Below are 19,967 nucleotides of genomic sequence, written 5' to 3' on the forward strand. Positions count from 1 at the left end.
CAGATTAAAAACCCCAATACTTCTTAACTTAGTTGCTTAGAACATAGAAAGAATTATTACATCAGGTTGAATAATTTACATCTTACATACTAGCATCTTATTATAGTTAGTAACCTAGTTGTGTTCCACCATTACTTTATTAGAGATAAAGATTTAATTTTGTGTTCATATTATCTACTGACCACCTACCATGATTATAGAAATTTCTATAGAAAATATAGAAAGAATCATATAGGCTGTCAATTATGTTGACAGAATGGCACAGCCATCAATTATATTGACAGAATGGCACAGCCAAGTTCAGAATTAGCAAATTGGGAAAATTTTCTGTTCAAAAGGAAATATTACCCCAGGGAAATTGAGTCATATCAAAAATTGCTCTCCTGATTGTCTCTTTCCTGAGACAGAAATCCACTTGTAGCAGTTAGCAAATGCCACTTCCATTGGACTGGTGGCATTTTGGATCATTGGTTCAGTGAAATTCCCAAAGATCATACAAGGAAACAAGCTCAAAATAATAATAAATTCCATAAAATTTATTCTTAAACAGTAAGTTTCACTAGCCATTGCTTAAGGCTGCATTCAGTTATTAATACTCTCATGTGATTGAAAATAAGTATTACAGATTGATCTCTTAAATCCCTCAACCCAGTCTGTTAAAACTAGAACAGTTCAAGGTATAACTTTAATATATGTTATTCCAAGTATAACAACAATTTTCATAATCACATGTCTTCCTATAAACTACTACTATAATATAAACATTGTCAAGGAGTGATCTCATTTCCTCAGCAACCATATTCTAGAGTTTCACAAGTTATGGGAAAGCTTTGCAGCAGCAGAGGAGTAAGTCAAAAGATGGATGGAGAGAGCCTTAAGAGCTAAGTCAAGATGCCTGGAACCACCCTTCCCCTCTGTTCTTAAAATGAGATTTACTATGTTCTTAAATGAGTTTACTAAAGCCAATATGGCCCAGAATTGGTGCCAAAGAGCACTTTTTCAGTGCACGTGATGGTTGGCTTCCAAATGTCCAGAAGGACATTGGGTTCTACAGATCTTTGCTACCAAGTTGAGACTAGACTTCAATACAGCTAAATAAATTTAGGTGGAATGTAACTTTCTTAATGTAATTTGTAAACTTTCCCATTCTAGCTGATGTGAAGTAAGTCTTTCACCCTGAATTTTGCAATTCTCAGGTTTAAGCATTAAAGAACCTTATACCAAACCACCAGCAGAGCTGATATGAACTTATAACCATGCCCATCTAAAAAGGCTCAAGCACCTTCTCAGCTAAATAATGAAGAAATTTCTGAAGTCATATAACCCTAATGAAACAAAATACACAATGAAATAGCAGACAACTTCAATTTCAGACAGCTTTAACAGCTAAGTTTCTAACCTACCTATCCAAATTACTAGAGAAGTCTTTTTTTCTAACAGTGGTGGAATTACCCAAGTTTCACAATATAAGCAGACAATTTTACACTAACAGTATTAGGAAATACATACCGGTTTAGATTAGCAACTGTTATAATTGGATTAGCTCAAAGGATGCTGGGTTAAATACTATAAGCCACTGCTATTAAAATTTCTTACTCTCAAAGTGGAGAACTGGTAGAGAAGTAAGGTTGTTTCTTTGTCTTGGCCCAGGCAAAAAAAAAAGGCTTTAAAGTGTCAAGTCAAGCTTTGACAAGACTTAGGTTTTGGGGGCAGCTGGGTGGCTCAGTGGATTGAGAGTCAGGCCTGGAGATGGGAAGTCCTAGGTTCAAATCTGGCCTCAGACACTTCCCAGCTGTGTGACCCTGGGCAAGTCACTTGACCCCCGTTGCCTAGCCTTTACCACTCTTCTGGGTAAGGATTTAAATAAAATTAAAAAAAAAAGACTTGGCTCTTTTTCCTCAGGCTAGAATCCTTGAAAATTGTCACAAAGAGAGTTAATGCAATTATTCCCAATTCATAGGCTATAAGGAAATGTTTACAATATTGAATAATATTTACATCTAAAACAGAATGGAACACTAAAAATTACAATAGCCAACATTTATGTAGTGTTTGGCATATGATAGGGGCAAGCCCTGCCCCACAGTACTCTAAAAAAACAATAGTAGTCTTACAAATGACCACGAAAAATGAGTTAGTGACTACCCGGTATTTATCTAACTTCATTTGTAACAGGCTAAACACTTAAGTCCGCCATTCTTAGGATAGTATCACATAATGAATAGAACAAGAAATGAATCTAGCCTCTTTGTAACTTTGAGTTCTCAACTAAAATTAAATCACCATATTAAAACTGTTGGCAGAGTTGGTAAGATCTTAGGGCTCTGCTTTTCACAGGCAAGAACATTTTAAAGGATCTTTGCTCTACTAAATTCACAGAAAATTATCACCATTTTCTACTTCAAAATAAATAGTCTTTAAACATTTATATCAGTCTTTTAATGGATTGAATCTACTAATTAATTAAATTTATAGTCCAAAAGAATAAAAAAGTTTATTTTTCTAACAATATTTCTAATACAATGAATTATCAAATTTATGCTAGGAATTTAATAATCATCATATTATTTGATTATCCAAACTATCCTGAAAGTAGACACTACCACTTTATAGATTATTAAAACTTGAGATAAAATAATTGGTCTTAAGATCACACAGCTATCAAATCTCCTGAGATGAGTTACTCAGATTTCTCTTTCCGATGCATTTTCCTTACAATTTTGTCATAATGCCAAATAGTAAATTCTGATTTATGTAAATTGTTTCAACAGTAGAACACCACCCCATTAAAATGAGACCAGAATAAAGTTAACCACACCTGGATCTAGCCTTATAAATGGTATCATACTGAATCTTGGTTTTTATTTCGTTTACCCCCCCAAAAAATCTATTGCCAATGATTTAAAAGTGGCATTCCTATAATGAGTTTTGATCTACCACAATTGTTATTGCAGAGGAACATACTTAGACCACATTCTAATTTGGTTTCAGGACATAGTTTGACCAAATCAAATTTGGGTTTTATAATTACCAATGGGAACATTAAAAATATCAACCAAAAAAAAAACCAACCCCACAATATTTTATGATGGAGTTTGAAGATTGAGAACTCATTGCTATCAATTCACTCTCAGCTCTCTATAATTCTTCTCTTTTTACTTTCAAATTACTCAAAAAATCTGACCAATTTCTTGTTCCCACCCCCTTACTTGCCTAGAAAGTGATAAAGGGGAAGTTTTACTTTCCTCTTCTACTTATTTCAGTGAAGTGGGAAAAGTCTCTCCTTAAAACCTTCCTTATTTCTTTCATATCCTTATTTTCAAAACTTTCTTTTATTTACTCAATTTCCAAAGATTCTATATTTCTATAGTATCACAAACTAACAATAGAACAAAATTTCTCCTTCAGCACAAAAAACTGTTAGACAAAACTAATGGTTTACTAAACTTTTATTTCCTACTCTGTATGATTCATTTCTACTCAGGTGACTATAACAACTAACTTCTCTTTGAATTATTGCTTGATTGGTTAAAATTCTAGTATTCCCTAGGGGATCAAAAGTATCTTATATGTCTCCCACACCCCCAAAAGTGGGAGATAGAGCTGCATTGTCCACACCTAGTCTCAACATATTAATTTATTTATGGAACAAACTCCTCCAAAAATCCATGAAGGTATTCTTAGTAATTATAAAAATCTTTAAAAACATAACCTTTCAAGAAGAAGACCTGTAATTCCTAACTCCTATTGAGGTATAAGAGTTGGGGTTCTGAGTTCTCTTAACATATTACAAAAGCCTGGTCTACTCAAATAACAAAAGTCAATTCAAAATATTTTTCCAAATTAAATTGTACTTACTCTCTTCCCTTTTCTGTCTACTTACTCTTCACTTTTCAGAATCTGGAGATAATTAATATTCTGTAATTCCCAAACCAAAAGAATTGCATTTTTTAATTTGTAGCATTTCTTATACAAGTAAGTTTTGCATGGTAACATAAAATTTTAAACATTCATTTCTGACATTCTAAATTGATTGCCTTCAAGGCCAGTACAGAAAAAAAAAAAAAACTTGATCACAGTATTTCTTAATGGACAAAAACTCACTTTTGCAGCTTTTTAAATAAATTGTCCTGATGTCAGATATTTGTTGGGCAGTTGTTGGGACAGCATACCACTAGGTAAACTGAGAGAAGTAGCCCAAGTATGCATAGGAGATTTCATCCCAATAGGTTTATGGGGAGGATTTAGGCATATGAAGCTAGAAAAGTATCTATCATAGAAGGGGGACCCAAGGAATCAGGCTCACTTATTAGAATTGATTTAGAGGCACCAACATCTAGCAAATGTGACACTAACCTTAGGAAGAACTTGGGATTCACTATTTTGGGGGGGAGGAATGTGAATACCTGGGGCTAGGATCTCAGGCTCTTGGAAAACAAAAAAGTCTTCTTGAAGATCCACAGCCTTTCCTCCCTCACTTTCATGCATTGCTGTTCTTCTGGGAACCTCTAGATCCATTCCACCTTTCATTCTTAGAATCCCTTTTTTTCCCTATACTTTATGGCAAGGCCCCCTTCCTCCTACAGTAAAAACATTCAAGTGATTTCTGAGATTTTGCAACAGCCCTTGATGCACCCTGTGCAAAAGTCTCTGAAAAAACTGGTGAGAAAAGCAAAAATGGTTTAGGTTAAAGCTTCAGCACTACAGCATGCTCTTTCCCTTTTTGTTATATATTTACTTCTCCCATTTTTCCTTTTCTTCTTTTTCTTTCTCCCTACTGTCATAATCAAATAGAGCAATGCCTTTAAGCTGACCTATAGGCATCTATCTCATGCCATTCAGAATATCCTTTATAGAAATGCTTTCTTATTTCAGGCAATGATTGATTAATAAAATGTGTGCTAACATGCATCTCTTGGATTGATGGAGTCATCTCACATTCATTTTAGCACTTTTGCACAGCCTAGCATAAAATGATTAGGATCTCACTCTCCTCTTGTGCTGTCTCCTGAAATTTATTTTTACAGTTCTTTGGACATGTTGTGCAATCATTCATACCCCTAAGCAAAGAATGTCTGGTCTGGTGTGAGCTAATGTAATCCTCCAGATTACTGGAGTCCCAATGTGGGTCTTGTAAAGGCAAGGTAGGGAGACCCTTGAAGTTAAACACCTCTCCCTCCTTCAGAGTCATTCTATTTGTTGCTTCTATGATAACTTGTCTCTATCCTGTGGAAAGTAGAGTCACCATTGAATCAATTATATCTTTACAAGTAGAATTATAACTTTTAAATATGGCTTAAAAATGATCACTAGCTGCTCCAGAGTCCTCATCAAGTCTAGGAATGTTACTTCTCCAAGTGGAGATGTCTGAGGGACTAACATGCTGCCTAAGGACAAAGTACATTGCCCCTTCCATCATGACTAATGGTTTCTTGAAAAGGGAAGATGCCATCAGATGATTTAAATGTATTTAAAGGATCAGTTAATATGTTCCATAAATACCAAGAATCTAACTCTTTAGGGTTTTTATCTGCTAAAACTAATCTTAAATCTTTCAGTTTAGGATAATCAAAATTTATAAATAGGCCAAATTAATTCACCAGCTAAATCTGTCTATTTTAAACCAAATATTAAAAAATGCAATGGCTTGGCATTTTTGTCATCTCTAACTCAGTAGGGATTTCTTTATTCCATTCTTCATGAAACTTACCCAAAGGAGTTTTGTTTGGCACATTATTTTTGCCAATTCCATCTCCCTATATATATATATATATATAAAACTTAGATATAACCAAGGAAAATCTCTCTCTCTCTCTCTCTCTCTCTCTCTCTCTCTCTCTCTCTCTCTCTCTCTCACACACACACACACACACACACACACACACACACACACACACACACAAACACACATACACATACACATACATATATACACAAAAAAAAATTCAAGGTCTTCCCATTAGCTCTTAGCTTGAGGCTTCAGTATCAACCTCTGGATTTTATTTATTTCTCTTTATCACATAAAGTATCTCTTCTGCTGGGACAAGTTAAAAAGATCTTTTACTGGCCCAATTTCCAATCTAGGGTGGATACTTGGAGACATGCCCTGGCTAAGGTTTCAATCACTTCTGGGAACCCTCCTAAGGGATCATACAACTTAGCTGAACAGCCTTGACACAAGGCCTGGTGTTCAATGTATTAATCTAATCAGGCTTTAGAAGTCCCTAGCAGGAATTCCTTTCTGACTGCTCAAGATGTTAAAAAACTGAATACTAGTTTTTTAGCACCAGAACTGATGATTGGCTAATGGTTAAAGAAAAAACCATGAGTCATTAGTGTTTTTGGTACAAAAGAAACATCCTGAGAGGACAGAGAATTCCCCCATTGACCCTTGCTTTCTACAGTGTAATACTCATTCAGTGTAGATGTGGCTGCCAAAGGGTTCAGTTCCATGTCCAGGAAACCAGTTTATAAGCTAATAGAGGGTAATATCAGGACTAAAGTCTGAAGATCACTCTTCTTAAAAAAATTATAGGGGCAATGTCACTGAGCACCACTGATGAGAACAAAAACAAGCATATTGCTATTACCTCACCACCACCACCCCCAGGCTGATCAGACCAAGAGGGAAAAGAGCAGCTTGTCTTATACTCACTCACTCATACACATACATTCACTTATACACATAAAAAGAAAATTCTCTTTTACACCAATAGTGGGATAGAAATCAATTTGCTCTATATTTTAGTTGTTCCTCAAACAATCTAAGGGAAGACGAGATCCCCTCATTTCCCCAGGCTTTGAAGAACACCAGTGATGGCATATGGTGCCACTCTCCAGCTAGAAATATATGACTTTCTCAATTCTTCGGGCTTGGGAGAATGCCGAAAATGGTGCGCACGCTCTGATTACCCCTGATCTGGGGGTATCCCTTGAGAGAGAAAAAAACAAAACCAAATTACAAAATTCTTTCAAGGGGACTACATATTATCTTCCTATTCTATGTGAGGTCTTCTTTGAAGGAAACAAAATGCCCTTCAAAGGATGGTCCACAAGTAATATAACCATGCATATATGCTGTCAATTATTTCTAAATCTATACACAAAGCTCCAACTTTTAATGCAAAATTATCCCCATTGGGGAATTTGACTCCTTGCCCTGAGAAGATCTTGGGTTTCAGGGGAAGAGTCAGTTCACAGCCATAGTTCCCTAACAGAAAACTCTTCTGTGGGGTAGAAAATGTCCACCAGGGCCCAAAGAAGGGAAGCAGTCTGCTAAGAGGTTTGGAGGACCCAGCCTTCACCCCCAAATCCTAGATGAGCCCCTAAATTGCAGTGAGCCAAAATGAATCAAAGGTAAACCTTATAAGGCAAATTTTCTAGGAGAGATAGTATTTTTTTAACAATGAACATATAACTATTAATAAAATGGGTAAAACTATCCCCACCCTCAGTGGAGCAACTCTGATGGGGCTGGGAAGACTATATTTGTTGAGACCCCAAAGGAGGAGGCAGGAAATTTTGCCAAATAGTAGAAAAGCCTTTTGATTAGCAGCAGTTGGGTAAAGTAAGCTGGCCTTCAGATATGGCTGATAATGCCTGTCTCTGATCATTAAAGAATGCCATTGTTTAATGAGACTTAATTGCCTCTAGGAATCTTGACAAAACAAACAAACAAACAAACAAAACATTACCACCCCAATCAAGATTCCCTCCCATCCTAACCCCATCCCTTAGAGTCTAAATCACCCCTAACTTTGAAGACTGAAAACAAAGAGTGGAGAATCCTCAGGGAGGCACCCAACCCAAGCTATTTATGCATAAACAGAAGTGAGGGTCCCACGTTAAAGTGGTTAGTCATACAGTGTTCCCAGGGTTAGGAATGATCACATTCTTCAACCATGCCTTTAGTTCAAACTGGGAGAGATCCCATTTTGAGCTAGACTGAGAAATGGAGTTTGACAAAATGGGGAATAGAACAGATTATTAGAATAATATGAGTTATTTAATTATGTAACAGAATATTAATTTTCCTCAGAGGCAACCTTCTGAGTTCAAGAGATTATAATTTGTTCCATTAGCTAGGGCTGACTGGTGAGCAAGGGGATTTCTTACATTAGAGAAGTCAACTATAACTGAGGAAGTTAGCCCTGTGACTGTCTTGAAGCAAGCAGAGTAGCTCTGTGCATGCCCAATTATGTTGTTCCCTGAATTAAATAGTTGACTTCAGAAAATCAACTGTGGTACATTAGTACCGGGGCACATTAGTCCATGTCACCAATTCTAAAACGTTTTCAGTCATAGGGAAGCTCAAACATTGTTCTTTCAAGAATATAAAATTTATTTAAAAAATAAGACATAATTTCAAGGAGAGACAATAGTAACTGTGGGTAGGCATCAGGGAAGGTCTTGGGAAAGTTGGGATTTAAGAGGGAAAGCTGTGGAGTGAGTGTATTCCAGACATGGAGGAATCCTGTGCAAAGACACAGAAATAAAGGATTGCACAAACATTTTTGTGTGCAGAACTGCATAGAGACCAGGATGGTTGTACTACAGAACATGTGAAGTGGATATGAGAGCTGGAGAGTTCAGAATGAGATGAGCTACAAATACCAAACAATTGATTTTATATTTCATCTTAAGGTAGTCACTTGGGGAGGAGGAAAAGTTACATAGTCAGAATTTCACTTTAAAAAAATCACTTTGGCAGCTAGCTATGAGGATAATGGAATGGAAAAGGGTCTATGAGACAGAACAGTCAAGAAGAGGGCTTTTGTAGTACTTCAGTCAAGAAGTGCTAAGAGTTTGAAGTAGGGAGGTCATTATGTGAGTGGAGATCAAGGGATAGATGGTGTCAACATGGAATCTAGAAACCTCAAACTTGTGGCCTAGTGAGATCTGGTGAACCCCAGGTTTCAGGATTAGCTTGTAGGTTAGAGACCCCAAAGTTTATACTTGTTCCCTTGTTCCCTGTTCAGAATCTATGCTGAAGGGAATCCCAGGCTAGCAGTTTCAGGCTGAGTAGGGGACACTCAGGGGAATGACAATCCTAGTTGGGTGGGATTAGGCATATGCTAAAGACCCTCTTTGTTTTAGGTAGTCTCCCCATTGTATCAGAGACCCTTTCCCAAGAAGATTCACACCTGAGCAGGAACCATCCTTTAGTATCCATTGTAAACAGCCCTTTTTCTGACACTCTAGCCTCTAGTTAGGATTCCTTTCCCAAACTTGATTGTATCTTGTCAGTGTAGTTTGAACACTCTCCATTTTCTTTGTAAGCTATAGTGATGTCAATCATCTTTCCCTGCCCCTGGATTCCCCAAACAGTATATAGGTTCCCCAAATTCTTTTGTTCTTTGGAGTCGTCATCTATCTTGGTGCCATCATCTATCTTGGTGCCACTCCCAGGAGTCAGTGTCCAGAGTGGCCAGAGTTCAATCCTCAGACTCTGTGCAGTTGTATGTGGCATACAGCTCTGTGTCAAGGCCTACTGTTGCATTGAACCCCTTGTTCCCTTGATTAAAGAGTGATTTTGACTATCTAATAGTTCTGTGTTTTTCCCAGTCAACATTTTGGAGGTCCCACTGAGATCCAATGTTCCAGCTGCCTGAGCCTCCCTGCTAAGGAGGACCCCAAGACTTGAGTTACCCATACAACTTGTTTGGGGTTAAGTCAGGAGTCTGATTAGCAGAGGGGCCAGCTACGTGGTTCTCAGAGGAAGGACTCAGTCTTGTGTATTTGGGAGTGACTAGCTCTTTAATTAAGGGCATATTAAGTGGGAGTCTGTGGGGTACACAGAGAGTTGCATAATCCAGAGCTACCCAGGTGCTGCTGGACATGGGAAACAGATGGTCTGTAATCCCAAAAAGAGGTGGGGGCAGCTTGCAGCCCAAAGAACCACCTAGAAATATGGCCATGAGTTACATGATTTTGAAGTATGGATCTGATGCATACAAGTATTTAGATAAATTGCAAATGGTGACAAAGTCCAATCCCAAGGTAAGCTGGCCAAGGTGGAGTTCATTTAATGAGGAAAAGATTGTTTCTACAGTCTGTTTTAAGTGAATCAGGTTGAGAGATTGAAGAAGATGAAAGGGAGCCTTCAATCAATGGCTCAAGGAATGCACCCAAAGAAAAACCAGGTCAGAACAATCCATGAACCAGAAGAAGGGAGCCAAAAGCCTGGAAAATATTTTCCTGCAGCCTAGAATCTGAAAAATTCCTGAAGAAGACATTTCTATGAGAAATCCGAAGGAGTCCCCAAGATACTGAATCCGAATGAGTATTGTTTCTCATCATTTTCATTGACTTTAGAAATATTTCTATAGCAGACATAAAACTGGCCATTTTATTTTCCCTGAGAATTCTATTTACCTTTAGCAAAGTCCCTTTAAGTAGAGGACCTGGAAAGAACACAGCTATTCCCCAAATTTAGTTGAAGTAGGAAAGTTTAAAATAGGAGGCTTGAAAGTAATATCTGTTAATTTGAGAATTTGCAGCAAAGATTCCAGAGTGCTAGGTTCTCTCAAAGTAGTATCAGAAGAAGTTAGGAAAGAAATAATGGAGCCTAGTGAAGAAATATACTGATATCATAGGAAATTGCCCTCTAGACAATACCCTAAATAGGGTCCCTTGTCCCAAGAACTAAAATTACCACATCCTTATTTATGTACTGCCATATGTTATCTCAAGTCTTCAGGTTTCACTGACCTGACCTAGGTCACTGACCGGCCAATGTTAAAAAGGAAACATCTGCAACTAAGATTGATGTTTCTTCACTTTTGGTGCCTGATTGTCAAGATGATCCCCCACCTCTAGCCCCTCTATATAAACCAGGCCTCTGCAATGCTCAGTGTCTTCTGCTTCTTGTGGAGGCCCAAGCTATAGCTTGAATAAAGTACCTCTTGTGTATTGCATTATCATGTGTGTCTCCTCCTTGGAATCTGAACCAGAATCAGACCAAACATTTGGGGGCTCGTCCAGGATTCCAAAGGTTTGGTCCACACAGTGGTAGAGGTACTTGTATCCCTGAAGGGAAATCTGAGTGCATCTGTCTGTGTGTGTATGTGTATGGGGGAGGGAGAGTCTGGATCGCAGCATACGGCTACGTGGCTGGCAAATTCCGTGCTCTGCAGATTATACAAAGATGGCCTATTTTGCCAAGTCAGATCTATTAAGACTCCCTTTAACCTGTTTCTGAGTGAGGACCTGCCAAGTATGCAGTTCCCAAGTCCTGCAAGGGGCCAGGCCAGAACAGCCAGGAAAACAAAAGTTGTTGTTTCAAGAGATTGAGAGATTTCCCTTCTAGAAGATTTGTTAGGAGTGCTCAGTAGGAACTTTGGAGTGGTTAGAGGCTCCCTGTCCAAGTTGGACTTGGGACAGGTGGTTAGAGGCACCCTGCCCAAGTTGGACTTTGAACAGGGACTAGGTCCCTGCAACAGAGGTTTTAGTCCTCTGAGGACCAAATACATTCTAAGGAGCACTGTTGGACAGTGAGTGTGAACAATTTCCATGCTGGAAGATGTGACGAAGAATAGGATCTCTAAAATAAGCCCCTGGGGTTGGGGGAGTATGCTCTTGTCTGCCCCAAAACTTAGTGAAAGTTTGTATCTCTGTTGTTTGTCTTCCACGTCTATTTGTTGTCTGGCTTTTATTGTTTGTCTCATGTGTCTTTCTATATTTGGGCCTTTGTCCTCATGGGCCAACAAACATCTACCCCCGTAGATTTGGTCTTGGCTCACTTTTCCGTCTTTAAGGCATGAGTCCAAAATTTCTACCAGGAAGCTATCAGTTCATTGATCATATCCCTTCCTCCTCTGCTGCAGGGAGGAAGAGGGTTGATTCGGAACAGAAAGACAACTGGTGAGACATCCCCACTTTTGGGATATTTCTGTTTATCGTTGACTTTGTCACAGTCTTGTCTCTTGTATTCTTAAATTGGACACTCACAAAAAGGCTAAGGGTTGCTGCATGCAACTTGGGAGGATTGCTTTGATATGGTACAAATATAATTTCACATATTGTGGTAACTGTTTGTCAGTTAAATGTGAAATGTTAGCCAGATTATCTTGAGCACAACAAAACTCATAGTTAGAAGTTTGTTTTGTTAAGATCTTGCAATACATAATGGTTTCAGTGAATTTGAGAATTGTCTAAATGTGACTGATAGCCAGCCTGACACAGAGAGGGAATGTTTTATTCTATAAGGACAGAAATTGTACTGGCAATTTTATAGATATAAAAGTCATCCAGAAAAAGTTGTTATGTTGTTGAGAAGAACTTATTCTAAAATTTAAACTTGGGATTTTTAAAATAAGATGTTATTTGATGTATGTGCTGTCAGAACTAGAAACAAGAAATAATATGACACACCAGAAGTTTTTAAAGTGGCTAATCTGTGCATATGTAATAATATAAGTACTAAGAATTTGGTATTTTGCAAAAGAGGGAATTTCTAAATGGTGTTGTCTTTGACTAAGTTATATTAATTGTTTTTTTTTAAATGTGCACAATTATAGAAAGGACTTTATGATCTAGAGATGAACATGTATTCAGATAAAATTCCTGGAAAGTAATGGAGTGAATACAAATTATGAGTGCATTTGTACTATAGAGACAATTAAGTTTTCCACCTAAATAGGTTAAGGGTATATATGCAAACTGTATGTCCTTAACAAGACAAATTTGACCAGCCCTGAAATCAAGAAGGGCTTGTCATGAGGATTAAATACAATTCAGTACAGTACCTTTCCTCTACTTACAATAATGGTAAAGAGGAGAAGCCAGAAGAAATGAGTAATGGATAGAGATACTAGTTGATACTATGAATTCTAGTGTGAAATAGATACAACAAGTTATAAATTGGAATAATGTTGATGGAATTTAATCAGGTGTGTAGCAATGTTTTGAGCTAAAAGAAAACTGAACTGGAGGTTCTATTCTACTTTAAATGGAAATTTGAGAGGAGTACAGGTAAATGCTTGAACTTCAGTTTGGTTAAACACTGAAAGATTTCTAAAGGACTTAATCAAAGTTATTTGGAAGTTGTGGAGTTCAAACTAAAATCCACTGAGGAGCAAATTATTATAAAGGGAGTTTATACATTCAAAATTTTCAATTATAGTAAGCTCACTTTTTAAAGGAGGGTCAAGGTTAAAACTTAAATCGAGCCAAGCAGCCTTAGGATAAATTGCTCACAAGCTATTAACCCCTTCCTTGTACACAGGAAGGAGAAAGAAGTGCTTATAATTGTTCCACACTGATACTTAGGGACTGAAATAGGGACATCACAGAGTTGACAACCACTGTGTGATAGAATTTAAAGATGAGTATATTTTAATTATATACTTCAGAGATTTTAAGGTGTTCAAGCAAGCAAATGTTGCCAGCCCTGTCTGACCAAGTGGCTTGTTTGAAGCTGTGGAATCTTAGTGCAAACATTCCATGTCCAGAATGATAAAATGAATTTAGTGATATGTAATTGATAAGTTACCTCACATGAACTTTGGGAATATGTTGGTTGATATTTTGATTACATTTTGATCTGTATAAAGATATATGTTGCAAACAGTAGCCAAGGAGTGGGTAGGACATTAAAATGGCATATATGTGAAAAACGCTTGTTCAGAATTTTATGATTGTTATGTGACTTGCTGCTAAAATGATCAAAAACTTATAACTGATGAGCACTATGCTAAAGATGCAGTGTTTCAATGACGTAATCCTTTAAATCAGAATTCTTTTGGGTTACCGATTAACAACTGAAGAGATACCAACAGAAGGAAGAATGGAAATCTTGCTCTGTTTTTTAAGCAGAGGGTTTTGAAGGAAGAGAGAGAGAGAGAGAGAGAGAGAGAGAGAGAGAGAGAGAGAGAGAGAGAGAGAGAGAGAGAGAGAAGGAGACATATAGGGAGGTGGAAAAGAATAGATAGATGTTCTACTCTTATAATTAGATCCTTGACCTAGGGATAATTTCTAGAATAAGTTGGAAAATCACATATGATTTTTTAATTTCTCTGGACAATTACCCTGAAGTGACTCCTGTATGGCCTTGTCTTAGTCTTTCAGATGGCCTAGGTTCAAGAGATGATACAGCTCTGATTTATATTACTATGGAGCTACACAATTCAGCACTCATGGTTTTTTTTTTTTTATTTCAGGTTTTTGTGACTAAAGTGTGATATGTAAATGATTGCCAAAATACATAAGAATAATTGAGTGATCAGCCTTGTATATATATAAAAGGCTTGTTTGAGGGTATGGAAATTTGTTTCTGGACTGCTGATGAGCAGAATTTCTCTCAGTTGAAATGGGTGAGACTTGTCTTTTAAGGAAAAAGAATGCTTCTGGGATCTAATAGTAACAATGTACACAAAGGACAGAGAGTGTCCTGGGATGGTTACAGAGGCATATTCTGGGCTCTCCTGGGAATGGACCTTTTCTGACCATCTAGGCTGTTAATCCTTGAGTGATACAATGATGGCATGAGCCAGTGATAGCTTTGGCCTGTATGTGAAGCCCTCACTGTGTGTCCTATGAGGAAATATTTTCCCTGTTGGCCTTTTCCTTTGGGACAAATTCCCATAATCAGCACATAATACAAATTGTAAAATTAAAGTTCCAATTCCCCAAACAACCTATTAGGTTAAAAATTGAAAATTCTTAAATTGTTAGGGAACATACTTTGCCACAGTTGAAGTTTGGATCTTGAGCTTGGAAATATAGCCCAAAGCTTCCTTGAATTTCCCCCAGAATCTGGGGTAAAGAAATTCATCTGTAAAATATTGTTACTCAAGTGTTTATAGATGTTTATAGTTAATGTGTATTTTGCAAAAGGATATTCTTTAACAGAAACATCACATACCAACTCTGCAAACAACTCAGGAATTCAATTTCCTAAAGAGATCTATTCCTGTCAGAAGACGATTTCTGAAGAAGTCTGTTGGCTAAGATACTCAAATGCAAATGTGTAATATCAATTACTATTATACTAATTTTCTCTGTTTCTAGTTGGTGTTCTAGTTTTTGCCCAGTCCTGGTTTCTACACTTCTATCTTAGGGGCTGACTCTCTCCCTTGTGACCTTTCTGCCAATCAGAGGAAGCAGTTGCTAGACATCCTTCAGATCTCCAAGCAGGTATCCAAATACCTAGGACCCAAGCATTAACTGAGGACATGCCCTAAAGACCCTATGTCCACAGCCTTTCATTCCCTGTTCAAGTTTTGGCTACTCCCCTGTGGGATATGTGGACCTTGCATTTGTAACCTTGTCACTTCTCTAGTTGCTTCTAGGGTAAAAGCACTCATGAGAGTCACCCAGATGCCACTGTAACCTCGGCAACTATTCCAGCCTGAAGCCCTGGACATTGCCTACAGTCAATACCTCTCTCTCTTGACAATGAGCAGGGACAACTCTACAACCATCCTCAGCTCTGAAGAAGCTACAGAAGACTGATAACATTTCCCCTTTTCCCTTAGATATTTGGAGAGGGGGGAGATGACATGGGCATTGTATCCCCAGAAACTTGGGCAAACTATTCCCACTCGAAGGCGCCCAATGGTTGTGTGCATCCTCAGATTTGACCCTCTGTGTAGCTAAAGGTTTCTTAGACTCCAATCAAGATCTCTGCTTACTGATTTTCCTAAGGTCTTACGCTATAACAGCAAGGGTCTTTATCGGAGAGGGCTAGATCTTCTATTCCTCCAGCAGGGTGGACTCTGTACTGCTCTAGGAGAAGAAGGCTGTTTTCATGAAGACCACACAGGTCTAGTTAGGGATTCCATGATAAAACTACGAGAAGGCCTGGCCACCAGGAAGAAAGAACGTAAGGCCCAGAAATCCTGGTATGAGCAGCGCTTTCACAAACCCCTGTGGCTAACAACCCTCATTTCCACTTTATTGGGTCCCCTCTTCATCCTCATCATCTTGCTGACCTTTGGCCCTTGTATTATCAATAGATTTGTGGCTATGTAAAGGAGCACATTAACACAGTCCAGCTCATGGTCCTAAGGCAGCAATACCTGCCCCTAAATGACATCCATGCCCCTATGAGGACACTGTACCCATGAGTAAGATTCCTAATTGCCCTAAAGGAAGTGGGGAATGAAGAAACATATTGATATCACAGGAAATTGCCCTCCAGACAATACCCTAAATAGAGTCCCTTGTCCCAAGAACTAAAATTACCACATCCTTATTTATGTACTGCCATATGTTATCTCAAGTCTTCAGGGTTTCACTGACCTGACCTAAGTCACTGACTGACCAATGTTAAAAAGGAAACATTTGGAACTAGGATTGATGTTTCTTCACATTTGGTGCCTGATTCTCAAGACGACCTTCCCCCCCCCCCCCCAGCCCCTCTATATAAACCAGGCCTCTTCAATGCTCGGGGTCTTCCACTTCTTATGGAGGCCCAAGCTATAGCTTGAATAAAGTACCTCTTGTGTATTGCATTAGCATGTGTTTCTCCTCCTTAGAATCTGAACCAGAACTGGACCGAACACTAGAAATAATTTAGTAACAGAAGATAATTTATTTTAAATCCTGAGCATGGTCAGAGAGAATTGGCATTTAAGGGTAAATTGTATGGGAAGATAATTGGGAAAAGAAATGCTAGGGAGGAAATTGGCTATTGATACAGTCACAAGGGTGAATGGAAGGGCAAAGTTTCTGTCAAGTTCTACAAGTGACTACTGATCATTACCAACTTACCCATGGCATTAATATTCCAAATTAGGGAGAATTACTCTCTCATTTTAAATTACTTCCCATTTTTCTTCAGTTATAGCAAATTTTCTGTAATCATATATAATGAAGGAAACCTCAGAAAGGCAAGGGCTAGAAGATGGGAATTATTTTAACAATGATTTTTATCTACGAACCTTACATGGGCTGACTCAGTTGCAACATTATTTTTTTATGCAAAGTGAAACAGTTGTTACAAGTAAAAAGTCTATGCTATTTAAGCATGATTATGGTTAAGTAGTGTCAACATGGAATCTAGGAACCATAAACTTGTGGCCTACTGGGATTTGATGAACCCCAGGTTTCAGGATTAGCTTGTAGGTTAGAGACCCCAAAGTTTATATTTATTCCCTGTGTGGGAATCCACCCTGAAGGGAATTCCAAGCTAGCAGTTTCAGACTGAATTGGGGACTCTCAGGGGAATGACAATCTTAGTTGGGTGGAACTAAGCTTATGCTAGGGACCCTCTTTGTTTTAGGTAGTCTCCCCATTGTATCAGAGACCCTTTCCCCAAAAGATCCACACCTGAGCAAGAACCATCCTTTAGTATCCATTGTAAGTGGCCCCTTCTCTTACACCCTAGCCTCGAGCTATGATTCCTTTCCCAAACTTGATTGTATCCTGTCAGAGTAGTTTGAACATTCTCCATTTTCTTTGTAGCTATAGTGAAGTCAATAATCTTTCCCTGTCCCTGGATTCCTGAAATGGTATATAGATTCCCCAAATTCTTTTGTTCCTTGGAGTCCTCATCTAGAATCCAGGGTTTGTACCCTGAAAAAGTTGTGGTGTCAGACTCTGAGTAAAGAATTAAATACTGGACTTATCCCTATCCTAATTAAAGACTTGGTTTTTCTGACTATTTAATAGTTCTGTTATTTCCAAGTTAACAGTAGTTAAATGTGAATGAAAACAGTTTTTAAATCCCTAGCATCTCAACCTCCCCAAAGGGAGATGTGTGTGAGAGGTTTAAAAAAATAAGGAAAGTTAGAAGCATTTTTTTAATCTTGGGAAATTTTGGAGTTTATTTCAATATTGAAACTTAAATCTGACTTTTAAAATTGTTTTGAAACTGAAATTGTCATGCAGTTTTTTAATATGATTTTGGGATTTTTGTAATAGAGTATTCAATTAGAATTTTAATTAATACTGAATGATATTTTAATTTTTGGCCACAAACAGGAAGAAGGGCCATTTTTGGATTCACAAGTCCTGAATAACCTGTGATATGGATTTTGTTTTTGTTTTTATACTTCTATAGTTTGTAGGGTTGTTTTTTAATATATGCTTATTTTGGTAGAATAAGGCAATCTTTCTTATTAAGCTTATAGCTTACAAAATTTTATAATTGGTGTAGAAGAGTTATTAATAGGATTAATAATATAGGATTGCAGAGTAAAGTTAGCATTGGGATAATTTTTATAGTGAGTAAATATAAAGGGAGCTGATCAAGTCCTGTTAAAGAATGTGTTTCTCTTTCCACACAATTAAAACTAGCTTGAAACAATTAGAAATACATTAATTGATTATGGGTAGGATGATTTAATATAATAAAAATGACAATCCTACCCAAATTAATATACTTAGTCAAATGCCATACCTATCAAACTACCAAAAACATTTTTATAGAATCAGAAAAAAATTATAACAAAGTTCATCTGGAAGAACAAAAGATCAAGAATATCAAAGGAAATAATGAAAAAATGCAAAGGATGGGGGCCTAGTAGTACAATATCTTAAACTATACTATAAAGTAGTGGTCATCAAAACAATATGATAGAGACAGAAGAGTGGATCAATAGAATAGACTAGGGGTAAATGACCTCAGCAAGATAGCGTTCGACAAACCCAAAGACCGCAGCTTTTGGGACAAGAACTCAGTATTTGACAAAAACTGCCGGGAAAATTAGAAAACAGTATAGAGAAAATTAAGTTTAGATGAACATCCTACACCCTATACCAAGATAAATTCAAAGTGGGTAATTGACTTAAATATAAAGAGTGAAATCATAAATAAATTAGGTGAACATAGAATAGCATACCTGTCAGATCTGTGGGAAAGGAAGGAATTTAAGGCCAAGCAAGAGACAGAGAACATTGCAAAATGTAAAATGAATTCTTTGATTATATAAAATTAAAAAGGTTTTGTACAAAAAAAAATACCCAATGCAACCAAAACTAGGAGAGCAAAAAACTAGGAGAACCTCTTTTATAACAAAACTCTCTGACAAAGGTCTAAAATCCCATATATATAAGGAACTAAGTCAAATGTACAAGAAATCAAGTCATTCCCCGATTAACAAATGGTCAAAGGACAAGTTTTCACACAATGAAATCAAAACTATCAATAAGCACATGAAAAAGTGTTCTAAATCCCTCCTGATGAGAGAAATGTGAATTAAAACAACTCTGAGGTACCATCTTACACCTAGCAGACAAGATGGCAGCAAAGGAAAGTGATAAATGTTGGAGGGGATGTGGCAAAATCAGGACACATTAATACATTTCCAGTTGAGTTGTGAATTGATCCAACCATTCTGGAGGGCAATTTGGAACTATGCCCAAAAGACTTCAAAAGAATCCCTCCCTTTGATCCAGCCATAGCACTGCTGGGTTTGAACCCCAAAGAGATAATGAGGAAAAAGACTTATACAAAAATATTTATAGCTGTGCTCTTTGAGATGGCAAAAAATTAGAAAATGAGGGGGTGTTCAATGGGGACATGACTGGGGATATAAACTTTAATGATCACTCTGTAAATATTAATAATATAGAAATAGATCTTGATCAATGATACATATAAAACCTAGTGGAATTTTAAATGCAATGACCACAGACAATCCAGAGGAACTTATGAGACAGAATGCTATCCATATTCAGAGAAAGAACTTTGGAAACAGAAATGCAGAAGAAAAACATGATCCATCATGTAGCTCAATATGGATATGATTAGGGTTTTGATGTTAAAAGATCACTCTACTACAAATATGAATAACATGGAAATAGGCTTTGAACAATGATATATTACCCAATGGAACTGCCTGTCAGCTCCAGGACTGAGGAGGGAAGGGGGGGAGAGAGGGATCATGAATCATGGAACCATGGAAAAATATTCTAAAAAAAAAGAAAAGATGGGACTCTTAGTAACTGGAAAGATGATGATACCCTCTATAGAAATAGGTAAGTTCTAAATACAGTAAGGCCCCATAGGATCTACCAAAAAT

General features: G+C 37.4%; 1 protein-coding gene across 8 annotated transcripts in view; it reads right to left on the minus strand.

The window, feature by feature from the left end:
- The window catches only part of FSIP1 (fibrous sheath interacting protein 1), a 305,434-nt gene that overhangs the window by 196,305 nt on the left and 89,162 nt on the right, over nt 1-19,967 (minus strand). The gene's annotated exons all lie outside the window — the stretch shown is intronic.

Source organism: Monodelphis domestica, chromosome 1, assembly GCF_027887165.1.
Source record: "Monodelphis domestica isolate mMonDom1 chromosome 1, mMonDom1.pri, whole genome shotgun sequence".
In the NCBI taxonomy this organism is placed as follows: Eukaryota; Metazoa; Chordata; class Mammalia; order Didelphimorphia; family Didelphidae; genus Monodelphis; species Monodelphis domestica.